The sequence below is a fragment of the Cupressus sempervirens genome, chromosome 6, assembly GCF_028749045.1.
Source record: "Cupressus sempervirens isolate cs-2001-9-10 chromosome 6, ASM2874904v1, whole genome shotgun sequence".
Lineage (NCBI taxonomy): Eukaryota > Viridiplantae > Streptophyta > Pinopsida > Cupressales > Cupressaceae > Cupressus > Cupressus sempervirens.
The window spans coordinates 559158436-559168146 of NC_143123.1; the positions used below are offsets into that span (position 1 = coordinate 559158436).

General features: G+C 32.9%; 1 long non-coding RNA gene across 1 annotated transcript; it reads left to right on the forward strand.

Annotated features, from left to right (window-relative positions):
• The first annotated feature begins 2899 nt into the window (after positions 1 to 2899).
• LOC149553483 (uncharacterized) lies at positions 2900 to 4226 on the forward strand. Its single transcript, XR_016353409.1, has 3 exons — positions 2900 to 3146; positions 3216 to 3308; positions 3457 to 4226. It is a non-coding gene; the product is annotated as an uncharacterized LOC149553483 (long non-coding RNA).
• The last annotated feature ends 5485 nt before the right edge of the window (positions 4227 to 9711 follow it).

A 9711-nucleotide genomic window follows, 5' to 3' on the forward strand; every position in this document is an offset into this window, starting at 1 on the left:
TCTAGAGGAGAGAGTCCTCTTCATGAATATGTAATTTTTTTTCAAGAAGGCGTAGATATGATAGGGAAGTTTTGATGGGAGGAAAAAACTATTGGATTCTGATAAGGTCGAGCTTGAGTAATTATAACAAAGAAAATATACACAAAAAATAATTATTTCTTTTTTAATTCCCTAGCTATACATGTCATCTATAAGATATTTTCAAATTAGAACAATAAAAGATGATTTGCATATACTTGTTTGACAGGAACTACACCCTATATTTTTTTACTATTAAAAAAGGGACTTCAAAATAAAAGAAAATGAAGAAATTCTTACTCAAAAAAATTACAGGAATAAAATTCATCCAATTCTACACATTTCATCAGTTTACATCATCTTCAAGTTCTAAACATAAATACCAGTTTTTTTTGTCATTAATGTTGAACTGTCGCATTTTGATATCCCATTTCTTTATAAAAGATGACACATGTTTGTGCTTTTACCCTAAAACCACTAAAAAGTGGACTATACCACTCACTTTCGAGATCTAAGGGTGGGTCAAGATTTTTGATTCACCTCAAGGCTGAAGAACATATGTTCCTAACACCAAAAGACCCTACTCACAAGTTTTATGTGCCTATGGAAAATAAACAACTAGTATATTGCCGCACATGAAATGAAATAAATACAAGAATGCTTGGTTGTTTGTCTTTGCTTTGGGCAGCCCCGCAAACTAGAGTTAGTAGCCCTTTTAGTGCAAGGTTTTGGACATGCATTCTTTTATAATAATTTGCAAGCAATTTTTAGGAAACCCTACAAAAAAAATACATTAGCCCATCAAGGGGTTTAGCCAACAATAAATTAAACCTACAAAAGACCTCTATTACAGAGCAAATAACTCTCAGAAATCAAAAAAATAGAATGTTCAAGACTCAAATTTTGATCAAATAACCCAAACACTAAACACTTCCACATGGGGTGATACTTTTTACTGATAGACTATCATATGATACATTTTAGTATACACAGGCGATACTTTTCCTCTACGAGATACTCTGCATAACACCTGTGCCACAGATTTCAAAACTACAATGTGACAGTGCTTGAAAGGAAGTGCGATAGTTTATTTGGTAAAGTATCACACCATAGTAGAAGAGACTATCGTACGATACTAAGATAATATCACATGATAATTTTGTCTAAAAATAAAAAAAGTATGGAATAACAAGTTAACATGCACAACTAAATGCAATCAGAGAGGCAAAACAACAATGTCCGGCCCCACAGTGGGCACAAAAAATGTACACTCAAATTATGCACTTCTCTAAACCATTCTATCCAAGGTATCCTATATATTGGAAAGCTTGAATTGCAACTTAGAGCTCCCTAGTCATGGAGTGCAAAGACATACAAATAAGCATGAAAATAATTCTCAGCTGAGCTTTAGAAATGCAACCCTTGCTAGTAAACCATGAAATGGGAGATTCTTTAGAGAAGAGCAAGAATGCTAGTGTCAAAGAACTCTCAAGGATGCAATGCAAATGGAACTATGCTAGCATGAAATGCAAAGATGTGCAACTATACTAGCAACATGAGAGTGTTACAAACTATTTAATTAATCTAAGCGAGCTAAGCTATTGCAAAGAAAACTAAGCTAATAAAAATGAAGCTAAACTAGTATGAGGATGCAAGGATGAGATGAGAGAGAATAGAAGTTCTCCACAAAATGCTCCAAGAAAACATGTAAGTAAACTTGTAGCATAACAATAGCTCAAAATTAGGATCCTTAGACGAGGAGAGAGCTCTCTCTTTTAAAGATGTACGAATGGTTGAGATCAAGATCAAGAGATGGATGATCAAGGGTGATGGTTGACTTTTGACATGATCCATGTGTACATTCATCTCCTCCAATAGAAATGAGTTGACTTTTCATATGAGACAAAGCCTTTTTCTTTTAATTTGAAAATAGGAGAAATGACTTTTGTGTGCAACTTAGAAATATGTGGGAATGAGGTCTTTTATTTAATTAAAAGGGGAGATGTTCTTTTAATCAAATATGGACTTAGGACATTATAGTCAAACCATAGGTTATTTTTTAATAATTTGGTTTGACTATAATGTTGAGAAGGGAGCTAATAGTCTAAGTGACCTTTTTAGGTGATTACAATATATAAACTAATAAATTATCATTTAATTAATTATAAAATATTGAGCTTTAATCTATAATCTTCTAATGTATGCTTGGGTGTTTGTAACTCAACAACCAACCCTTTTTGTGACAATGACTTTCTAGTAGGCTTTTAATTATGGTTCAAGTGTAGTTCATTTCTTCGACTTCTCCTTTTGTACGGTGTAGAGAAGTGAATTTAGGACCTCTCATGTACATGTTAGATTGCTCTACTATTCAACCTTTGAGTCTTTACAAGAATGCAACTTTTTGGTAGACTCCTTGTTACAAATTATATAATGATTCTTTCATCAACATCCTCTTTCAATTAGACTTGGGTACTTAAGACTCCTAATCTAACTTTCATAATATCATTTTCAATAAACCCTTTAGGACTTGAATGAAAACTTTTCATGTACATACTAAAATACTTTAAACTACTAACACTCTTTATTATTACATTAAGGTGTATAAAAAATCAAGACAATAAATATAACAAAAACTAAAAGCAAACCTACCATATAAAACAAATTTTTATTTTATTTTATTTTAAAAAAATAGAAATTTAATTTAATATAAAAACACCAACCTTATAAAACAAAAAATTAATTGATTTTCTTGCAACACATTTCTACTTTTTAACATATTTTTTTCTAAAGAGAGTTCGTCTTTAATTAAATTAACTCATTTCTCGAACCCAACTTGTGCAATGATGTATTCAAGATCACAAATTTATGATCCACAGCCATGGCTCCTTACATGGTCACGTTTTAAAACTTATATTTTTATTCATTATTGAGAAAAACATTTATCTATAAATTTTGCATCGAGAAGGAAGATATGCTAAACCTAACACAATGAAATTCGAACAGCGGCAGAAGGAGGATCCCAGCAACAGCCACAGGCACGGCAGAAACGATAATGGAGATAGTCGTTTGCTGACACTTATTTGCCGGGCGTAGATTGATTTTTATTCTTGCATTGCAATTCTACTCAGGTAAACTTTTAACTGTTCTCCTCGATTTGCATTATCAAAACCCCTTCTCATACTTTTCTATATCTGCAGATTTTTCAACTATCTGCATAATCGGTTGATAGTTGGAAAGGTTCCAAACCTTCAACTTTTTGGAACAATTTGTCAATAGCATCAACAAACAAGGTTTGTGGCAGCATCAATTTTTATAAGATTATGAGAATGTGTTCTATGTTTTTTGGGTTTAGTTTAGATTAAGGGTTTCGTTTGGCAGATTTTTTATATCAAATCCTAGGATATTGAATCTCACTTTTCATTACACTTTACTTTTCAGCATCGTACCTCTCAAAGGCTTTTTCCATCGTATGATGCTTGCTCAAGCTGATCTCATTGACAAGATTGTTGCTGTTGAAAGAATAGTTGATTATACTAAGAACACTCGATCTCATTTGCAAGATAGTTGATCTCATTCACAAGACTGTTCTTAAAGAAAATTGGCCTTTTTGAGTAGATGCATTCTTGAAAACAACAAACTTGGATGCTCCGATCTTGTCCAAGTTATTCTCATTCAGAAGAATGTTAGGGTGAGGTAAACAAAAGTTTATTGCACTTTCATTTTGATGAAGAGAATATCGTTCACAAGATTGTTGTTGTCAATGAAAGTTGATCTGATTGTAACTGTGAGATAAAATCAAATCAAATTTTACTCTAGTCGATCTCATTCACAAGAGTGCTGCTATCATGTAAAACGGTATTTCATTTTGTTTTGCTCGAGTGGATCTCATTCACAAGACTGTGGCGGTCAGATAAAACAAGACTTCATTTTGTTTTGTTCTTGTGGATCTCATTAACAAGATTGTTGCCGTCAGATCAAGCAAGATTTGGATTCCATTTTTCTCAAGTGGATCTCATTCACAAGATTGTTGTTGTCGGATAAAACAAGATATGTTACACTTCTATCTTACTATGATGGTTGATCTCATTCACAAGATTGTTATTATTAGATACAGCAAAATGAATTACAGTGTTATTTTGATCATTGTCGTGTAAGGTTGATCTCATTTAGAAGATTGTTATCAAATAAAGTTGATTTCATTGACAATATTATCTAATTCTCAAGATAATTGGTGCCAAATAAAACTGATGTTATTTACAAGTTGCTGTTGTATATAAAACTGATCACATTCTTATGATTGCTGTTTAAGAAAGAGAAATTTACAACCTCAATTTGCTCAGTTGATGTCGTTGATAAGACTCGTTATCAAAGAAAGTAGTTCTCACTATTGTTGTAGAAAGAAAAATGTACAGCCTTGTTTTCGATCAAGTTAAATTTACTCACAAGACTATTTTTGTCAAACAAAGTTGCTTTCATGACAAAATTGCTGTTGTAAAATTAAAGCAAAAGGCACTTTTCTGTTTTTGGCTTGGCTTAATTCTGTACACAAGATTGCTGTTGCCAAAGAAATTTATAGGTTAGTTTTAGTCTTCGTAGTCAAAGCTATGGTGGAAGGACAATATGCACAACTAGAAGAAATCAAGGAATTGCTAGAACCTATGGGCTTCTTAAGAATTAAAGGAGGACTCTGCAAAGGATGGCACTTATAATTACTCTTTGGAGCCGCCTCCAAGTTTCATGGTTAAGTCTCTTAATTTTTTTAAATATGAATTTGGAAAAAGCTTCTCATGACTGGGTTTCTTGTCTTGCCAAAACTGAGAACCATGACTGAGCTACAGAATGGTAAAGATCAACCCTACATAATTCAGCGCCATGGAAATTTTCTGGTAAGAATGTTAAAGAGCATCCTGACTCTGAAATGCGTAATGCAATCTATGAAAAGGCCATTGCTAGTTGCTAGATTCTGAGGATGCAGGCTCTCAATTAAGGAGGTTCTGTTAGGTTTATGGTGGTGGGTACCGAGTACTTTTATGGAGTAAGACTTTTAGCGACGCTTTGTGCCAGTGTTAGATTCGATTCTTTGAGAGTTGAATTTCATTTTTTGCCAATATTTAGCTGCCAAAATTTAGTTACCCATAATGTGAAGCTTTTTAGCAATGGAAGTGTCGGATATATGGACAGGGGACTCTACTAGAACATTGAATGGAGAACCATAAAATGGTTCACTGTTTCAAAAGTAATTACCCCCAATTGGAAAAAAACCAAGGATCATAAAAGATGTCAGGACAGAAACGAAGCTTTTATAGTTTATGGTATCAGCAAATCTGTTTTTTTTGCCTATGAACTTGTACTAATATAGGACTACCCTGTACTTGTAAGAGGCATCTAATCATTACTACAAAGGAGAAATACAAAGTCTTCTACCATTAGAATAAAGAGTGATAAAATGAAGGTTCAGAAAAAACATTTGCACTACCTCAGTCCCTAAAAAATTTCTCCAAACACGTGATTTCCAACGGTACAACAATGTTTGATATCATCTTTGACAATAGGAACATGGCTTCTCTAAGCTGTCATGAGTGGTCACTCATACAGTGTTCCATCCCTAATGGGCCTAGTTCCTTATATAGATGGCCAATCTCTGCAACCTGATATCATATTTGACATTAATCCATATCTCATTTAATATTTGAGTTAGCGTCTATAACCCATATCTCATGGGTTCATTCCAATGCTCCTTCCATTCCTAATTCTTCTCTATTTTGCAAATCTCTCCATGTTGATCGCATTGTACCTAGGGAATGAACTAATCGCCGAGCCAGTCAAATAATCTACCTCGAGATGTTAAACAAGTTTTCTGATGTTTGAACAGGTCTTCAATTTTTTTTGTAGGCGTTTAGCTATCTTCCTGTAAAGCATTATATAACAAAATATAGTATCTTGTAGTTCTGAAAGAGCTCACGACATTTAATTCCTTGTGTGCACGGTTGGTGCTGATTACAATTTGCAGGTGACTTCGACGAAATGGATCTTCTCTGTTGTGGCCACATAGCTGGATGGAAAGAGACATTGCAATTCTACCGTCCTCTGCCCACTCAAAAGCAATCTCTTACAAAGGAATATTAAATTAGTAAAAAAATAGGCAAGAATTTTTTTTGCATGCTTTCTTGCCTTCATTTTCAGGTTCAGAGTGCTATTTTGTTTATCATACAAGCATATTGTTGAGAAAATTGGTGTCGGAGCTTATGGCAGGGTGAAAAATTCAAAGTGAACGATTAGAAGAACAACACCATGGACGCAAACTGTGAAAAAGAAGTGGAAGATCATATACAGTGTAATTTCAAAGACAAACCTTATAGAAGAAAGTTAAAAAAGAAGCAGCATTCTGGCAAAGATGAGGAATTCATTTTTCTGGCTCAACAAATCTTAATTTCTAATAAACACATCCAACATCTTGACAAATTCTGAATATAAAACAAATATAACATTTGCTGATAACAGCAGCCAAAAGAACCCTAAATGAAAATGTGATGACCCATTAGAAAGATTTCGTCAACCAGAGATAATTGTAGAAAGTTGTGATGCAAGTACTTTTCTTTTTCTGTATTCCTTTTCAGCACAACAGCAAATTGAAATTCTTAATTAGAAAAGGAGGTCAATACTACATAATGAAGGAAAAGCTTGAAACTAGAGTAAAGAAACATGGATTTCTAAATCTTTCAACAGAGTTTGGGACGATGTCAGAAAAATCTTCGTGCAAAAAGGCAGACTGATATCAGAAAGTTTGTGGCTCATTCATTGATAAAGTAATCGTCCATATGCTGGGAGATTCCATGAGAACAAAAGCATAACTGTAAAACCAGAAGTTGAGGACAAGCATATGACCGGTGCATGAAGTTTCAATATCATCCAGAAATCTTGGGGCTCACCATTTGACGTAAGTACCAAAACTTTTGTTGTAAGCATATGACCGGTGCATGAAGTTTCAATATCATCCAGAAATCTTGGGGCTCACCATTTGACGTAAGTACCAAAACTTTTGTTGTATGCAAAAACATTTTGCCATAAGTCTAGTCTTATATCTTTTATTGCCTTCATGTTCTTACTTCAACCTGCTAACCTAGTTGTTTGACCATGCTCGTTTATCTTTTAGACAATTGGATTAAGCATCACATTCTTTAGTTATAGCAAAGTCTAGGGGGAAGTCTTTAGTAGCTGTCTTTGCTAATTTCACCGATCTAGAACTCCTAACTATAAGTTGGATTTTGATAATTTTTCTGGTGTAGTTCTATATGTCAATTAAGATCTTAAAACGAAGGTTTCAGCTTTTGGGTATTCAAGAATCACTTTGTAGAGATTGTTGAACACCAAGCGGTCAAAAATTAACATTTTCAAAGTGTTACGTAGAGCATGATCCTTAGACTCCCAATAGCCAACAATGATATATCCCACCTCCCCCCTAGAAAAAAAAGGCCCCCAATTACTAAATGTCTAGACATAGTTATGAGATATTTTAAGTGGGCTTCCTCACTATGCAACATTCTCTTTTAATGTTGCATTTTAATATAACCACTTGGGCCCTTGCATCAATCAAGGACCCATTTATTAATACCCCATGGAGGGTCTTACAAAACCATCACATACCCAATAACTCATTGTGGTTACACATCAGTTGCTCACCATTTGGCATGTAACCCCCCAAAATCAAGTCATTACCTAGCCACAACTAGCCCTAAAATCATGTTTATTTCCACCTTCTTTCCATCATTTTACTTCATCTCCCACGAATGCCTATTGTAGGTCATTTATCTACATGCGCTGAGGGGTTGTTTGTGTGCAATGAAGGTTTCACAGGTGAGATCATCCCCTCACAAGTATCAATGGTTTCACAAGGTTTATCATTGTAATGATTGCATTTGTAGTTTAGTCTACTTTATTGCTTTTACAAATTCTTGATGTAGAAATGTGTTTACTTGTTTCCTTCAATTTTCATATAGTCCTCTAAAGTTTATGAATAAAATGTTAAAAAAATAGGGTGCATTGTCGATATTATGATTACAAATGCTAGTTTAATCATGAAAAGACAATGTTCTTTTTCTTTTATAGTTTCTTGTTTGTTTCTACCATTATGTGTTTTCATCCAAGGGTTTTGTTGACATTGTCTGTATACATTTTTCATTTTTAAGCTAAGATTGGTTGTATGCACTTGTCTTATATTAAACTAGTGACATTATTACATGGAATGTCAAAGAAATAGGGTATATTGTCGATAATATGATTAAATCTTCTAGTTTAATCATGAAAAGGTATTGCTTTCTTTTGCTTTTACAATTTCTTATTTGCTTCTACCGATTTCATTGACATTGTTTCAACTTTCTATGCATTCTGAAGTTGTTTAGATTATATGCATGTCTTATTTTATTCTAGTGATATTATTATGTGCAATGTCAAATAAATAGGGTGTATTATTGATAATATAATTAAACCAGCTAGTTTATTCACAAAATTAGCTTATTTTATTGTTTTACTAGTTTAATTATGAAATGTTAATTTATTCATTTTCTTTTACGGTGTCTTGTTTGATCCAACCATTTCTTGGTTTTCAATGAAGGGTTTGACTTAGTTCATTTTTTTTTATAGCAAAATGGGTAATCATTGCATGCCATGCAAAGAAATAGGTCTCTAGAGTCATTTAAAGCTACTATTTAAATCATGAAAGTTTATTGTATTCTTTTTCTTATATGGTTTCTTGCATGTTTCAATAGTTTCTACGTTTTCAGTGTAGGTTTCATCCAGTCCATAATTTTTTCATCATATTGTTTTGTTACTGAATGGAATGTCAAAGAATTGGGGTACAATGTCAAAGAATGACAAAGAATTAGTGTTTCATTTATTTTTACGGTTTCCTTTTTGTTTCATTCCTTTCTCTATTTTCAATCAAGGCTTTGTGTTTGTCCATTTTTTCATCTTATCACACTATCAAATTATTACACTAAATGTCAAATAACTACAATACATGCTTGACAATATGACTAAATCGATTAGTTTAATCATGAAATGTTACTCTAAGATCATTAGACCCATTAGTTTAATTCTGTGAGATTATAGCACAAAATGTCAAAAAAATATGGTATATTGTCAATATGATGTTACAACTTCTAGTTTAATTATGAAAAGATATTATATTCTTTTGTTTTTGTGTTGTTCATTTCAATTATTTATGTGTTGAAGCAACACTATTACATTGAATGCCAAAGAAATATAGGACATTGTCAATAATACGATTCAATTATTTGCAAGAACTTCAGTATTTGACCATGTAAAGTTTTTAGCATCGACATTTCAAATCACACTATGTGATCCATTATTTTTCCTTATGCTCTCTTATTCTTGGTTTCATCCCGATGATGGATGACGAAGTGTGATTCGAAAAGTCAATGCTAAAAAACATTTACACGATCAAATCTTGAAGTTATTGAAACAATCTGTTAGTTTACCTTTTGCATTCTTAAGTTGACATTGACTATATGCACTTGTTTTTATTAAATTGTGACATTATTGCATAGAATGTCAAATAAAGAGGAGACATTGTCGATTATATCATTACATCCACTAGTTTAATAATGAAAAGTTATTGAATGTATTTTATTTAGCAGTTTACCACACAACTGCCTAAACTCAAGTCATTACCTA